The sequence below is a fragment of the Mustela nigripes genome, chromosome X (assembly GCF_022355385.1).
Source record: "Mustela nigripes isolate SB6536 chromosome X, MUSNIG.SB6536, whole genome shotgun sequence".
NCBI lineage: Eukaryota > Metazoa > Chordata > Mammalia > Carnivora > Mustelidae > Mustela > Mustela nigripes.
Genome location: NC_081575.1, coordinates 102,863,012 through 102,867,769, shown reverse-complemented (window position 1 = coordinate 102,867,769; position 4,758 = coordinate 102,863,012). Strand labels below are relative to the sequence as shown.

The following is a 4,758-nucleotide window of genomic DNA, read 5'->3' as shown; positions in this document are numbered from 1 at the left end:
TCAGTCATCCAACCAACTGAACCACCCAGGGATGAACTGGGAAAACAAGAAATTCAATGGACTCTCCTTGCCACAATATTTGCTTTATTCTAGCAATCTGGAACCAAAACCACACTATCTCCAAGGTATGCCTCTATACCACAGCTCATCATGTATCTCTCAGCTCAATGTCTCACCATATAAAGCAGCCAGTCAATTAATTTATCTAATAGGTATTCACTGAGCGCCGATCAAACTCAGGTTTTCTCCAGAAATTATTAAAAACCAATTTCCCCATTTTCCTCACTTCTAGTATAACTCGTATTCTTTGAAAGGTTTTTTTGTGTTTATGTCACTATCTTTGATGACTATTTAAAACTCACTCACCTTTGAGTATTTACTACAACTTCTTAAGTCCTAGAAGTTATAATTTCAATATGGAAATTGCCATCTTCTCACTTTATTTTTAAATGTACTTGTAGTATCCTTCATTCAAATTACATAAAAGTGACACATATTTTATACTCATACATCACAAATAAAAATGAGTTTAATGCATTTATAGCTGAAAAGCATTTATAAATTTCACTTAGTTAATATATCCCACATAAACAGAACTGTATGAGCATGGGGTTTTCACTAAGCTATTTTTAAATTAAGGTATGCACACTGTATTTTTTTTTACACATAATGCTTTTGTACAAGTAATAGACTATAATACAGTGCGAATATAACTTTTAGATGCATTGGGAACCAAAAAATTCATGTGACGTGCTTTAATGCAATATGTACTAGCTTTATTATGGTAGTATGCAACTGAACCTGCAATATCTTTGAGATATGCCTGCAAAATGGCACATTTTTTCAAAATACTGTGAAATTAAATAAAGGAAAACTCACCTACAATGGAGGCAGAAGGCCAGAAAAAGGAGCTCTCATAATTTACCACTTGTCTTCAACTGTAGACAAGTAGAAAAGTATTCCCAATAGGACGAAGCTCATAATACTTCACTACAAGAGCAGGAGGAAAAAAAGATTTTTTTCCTTGCCCAGGAACAGCCCAACCAGTGAGAGACTCTCACAACTTAGCCAGTGAAAAGCCATTTCAAACTCCAAGTTTACTCCAGTGGACTTTAAAAGAGCTCCCCCAACTCTTCCTTCCAGCTATAAAAGACTATTCCTCTCCATTGTTCTTGGACTTCACTATGATTTTGCCTAGTCTCCAAGTCCCAAACTGAAATTCTCTGCTATTTCCAGATAAACCCATCTTACTGGTAAAATAACTGGATGCTTAGTTTTAAGGTTAAAGTAATATAAATAAGGAACTAAGCCCACAGAGAGACAGAAATCTTCAATCAACAAAATTAGAAATTGAAACAGCAGTTTAACCCAGGCAACATCAAAAGACTCCAGGGCCATCCAGGCCTTTGGGCTTCTTACACAAAATGATAAAGGAAAAAGTAATCACCACCTCATGTAAACTTTTTTTAAATTATACAAAAACTCAGGAGTATTCAACCATTAAAAAATAGGCTACCTCTTTTTGATACAAAGACCAGGTGAGAATTCCTCAATAAAATAACACTAAAGCCAAGCTCACTTCATAGAGAAAAATATCCTAAATAAATTCATAATATTTCCAATATAGCAGTGAATTAACATTAGAAAATGCATTCCAAATGGAAATCACTATCATAGCAAAAAAAAAAAAAAAAAAAAAAAAAAGAGGGAAAAAGGATGGGACTGTGTGCAAGGGTAAAGAAAAAGCTTTTGACAAAATAAATAAATAACACTTGCTGATGATAATAAGTCTTGGCAAGCTTGCATTACAAAAGAATTTCCATGCTTGCTTTGGCACCAAATACAGTAACATTGGAACAATACAGAGAAGACTAGCATGGTCCCTGTGCAAGGATGACATGCAAATTTGTTAAGCATTCCATATTGGAAAAAAAAATAAAAAGAGAGAAAGAAAGAAAGATTGATTTCCATTTTCTAAAATCTATAATGAATATACTAAACAGGAACTACTGCAAATACATCTAATAGGTTTGACAAGAAAACAAAGACATATGATATCAAATCCACTGTCTACAACTGGATGAAAATACATACACAGTACACAACTATTAGGCAAAACTATGAATACCAAAGTAAATAAAAGGAAGGAATAATGAAAAGAAAGAGGTAAAAATGGTGGCAACATGATATCTTAATTAAAAAGTTCCAAGTAATTGGTACAGAAATTATTAAGACACATAAAAACTTCAGAAAGATGTTGTATAAAAAAATCAACACAGCAAATTAAGGAATCTGATAAAACAAAATCACTAACAAATTACAACATGTAATGGAAAATATATTACTGAAAACAATAATATCCAATATATACTTAATACAAAACCAAAAAGACATCTACAGTTTCTTTAGGAGATAACTACAAAAACATACTGATAGGCTAACACAAATCAAAACCACAATAAGATACCACCTTACAACAGGTAGTGGCGAGGATGCAGAGAAAGGAGAACCCTCTTACACTGTTGGTGGGAATGCAAACAGATGCAAACACGCTGGAAAATAGTATGGCAGTTCCTCAAAGAGTTAAAAATAGAACTACCCTATAACCTGACCCTTATCCAAAGGATACAAGAATATTGATTTGAAGGGCCAGCAACATCCACAATAGCCAAAATATGGAAAGAGCCCAGATGTCCACCAACAGACAAATGGGTAAAGAAGTGGTGATATATATATATGTATACATATATGTATATGTATACATATATATATATATATACACACAGTGGAATATTATTCAGGCATCAGAATGAAATCTTGCCACTTGCAATGACGTGACTGGAACTAGAGTGCATTATGCTAAGTGAAATATGTTAGAGAAACACAAATACCATATGATTTCACTCATATGTGGAATTCAAGAAACAAAACAGATGAACATAGGGGAAGAAAAAATAAAAGAAGATGAAAATAGAGAGCGAGACAAACCACGAGAGGATCTTAATACAGGACGCAAACTGATGGTTGCTGGAGGGGAGGAAGGTGGGTAGGGGAATGGGCATTAAGAAGGTCACATGACACGGGGCACCTGGGTGGCTCAGTGGGTTAAGCCGCTGCCTTCGGCTCAGGTCATGATCTCAGGGTCCTGGGATCAAGTCCCGCATCGGGCACTCTGCTCAGCGGGGAGCCTGCTTCCTCCTCTCTCTCTCTGCCTGCCTCTATGCCTGCTTGTGATCTCTCTCTGCCGAATAAATAAATAAAATCTTTAAAAAAAAAAAGTCACATGATGGAATGAGCACTGGGTGTTATATGCAACTGATGAATCACTAAACTCTACCTCTGACACTAATAATATATTGTACGTTAAACTGAATTTAAATGAAAAAAAAATTTAAAAACTCACTGAAAGGGACACCTGGGTGCTACAGTCAGTTAAGCATCTGTCTTCGGCTCAGGTCAGGATCCCAAGATCTTGGGATCGAGGCCTTCATCGGGCTCCCTGCTCAGAGAGAAGACTGCTTCTCCCTCTCCCACTCACCCTGCTTGTGTTCCTTCTCTTGCTGTGTCTCTGTCAAATAAATAAATAAAATCTTAAAAAAAAGTATGGGTTGTTTGTAGCAGTGTGACTCCGCAAGCTGTGCTAATAACCAATTGAAAATTTGCCATTGAAAGTGGACTGGGCTTTGTTAACATCTCAATAGAACAAAAGGTACAAGGTACAAACTAAAAGAGACAAGCAAGTATCACAATAATTATACACAAGGATGGAAATTCATTCCAGAACCTTGGAGCAATGAGAATGATGTCAACTAAAAGAAGCCCCAGGAAGGTGGTCAGGTTAAAGAGCACCCCACTTTCCCATGGGATTTCTAAGGGCCTTGATGGGGGTATGGGGAGGTATGAAGTGAGAAAAGGAAGGAACTCCAGACCTGCTAAGTATCTGCAAGTTCCCTGAATGAAACCTGAAGGGCTCATCCACCCAGAAAAGGGATCCCACGGGATTCTTACCCTATGACAGCCACGTCTGGGAAGCCTCAGGCAGGAGCTGTGTGATGAGGTGTACCTTGAATTCCTATCAGAAGGCTCACAGATTTGAAGTCTTCAGTGTGAAGAGTTGGCCTTAGGTCAGCTGATTGGAGGAGCCAAGGACCTTTTAGGAATGTAGTGAGACACTGAGCGAGTAATGAGGTATGCACCCCCCACATAAGTGGGGCCCAAGAGTCCCACATGTGGAGGGCTCCAACAACGCAGCTAAGCTTAGGCACCCAAATACTTCCTAATGGAGGTAGGGAACAGAATGAGACCCTTCCTTGGTCTGAGAACAACAGGCTGAGAAGAGTCAGTGAAAGCCCCTGTGTGAGCACTGTAAGACTCCTCCCCCTACAATGCAGCACACCACACACTACCTCCATCACTTCTTACTCCGCCCACAGAGCCCCGCCCACAGAGCCCCACCCATAGAGCCCCGCCCATAGAGCCCCGCCCACAGAGCCCCACCCCCAGAGCCCCACCCCCACCTCCCAGGGTCCTCCTCCGGGACCCAGACCCACATGACCGGAAGTGGACCTCCTGGCCCTCGAAAACTTCCTCCGGACGACGCCGTGGGTAGTGAGGCCTTGTCGGAAAGCTCCTGCCTAGGGTGAGCCCGAACTGGGGACCTGTACACTGTTAGGGGTTGAGGTGCGAGGAGTCCTGGGTTACAACTTTGGGGATACACCTTCGACAACCCCCCAGCCCCAAATCCCCCGGAAAGAGAGG

The 4,758-nt window shown here is 39.7% G+C and overlaps 1 non-coding gene across 1 annotated transcript; it reads left to right on the top strand.

Annotated features, from left to right (window-relative positions):
- Window positions 1–1,825: 1,825 nt before the first annotated feature.
- Window positions 1,826–1,928, top strand: LOC132007908 (U6 spliceosomal RNA). The gene has a single exon (XR_009401464.1). It is a non-coding gene; the product is annotated as a U6 spliceosomal RNA (small nuclear RNA).
- Window positions 1,929–4,758: the final 2,830 nt, after the last annotated feature.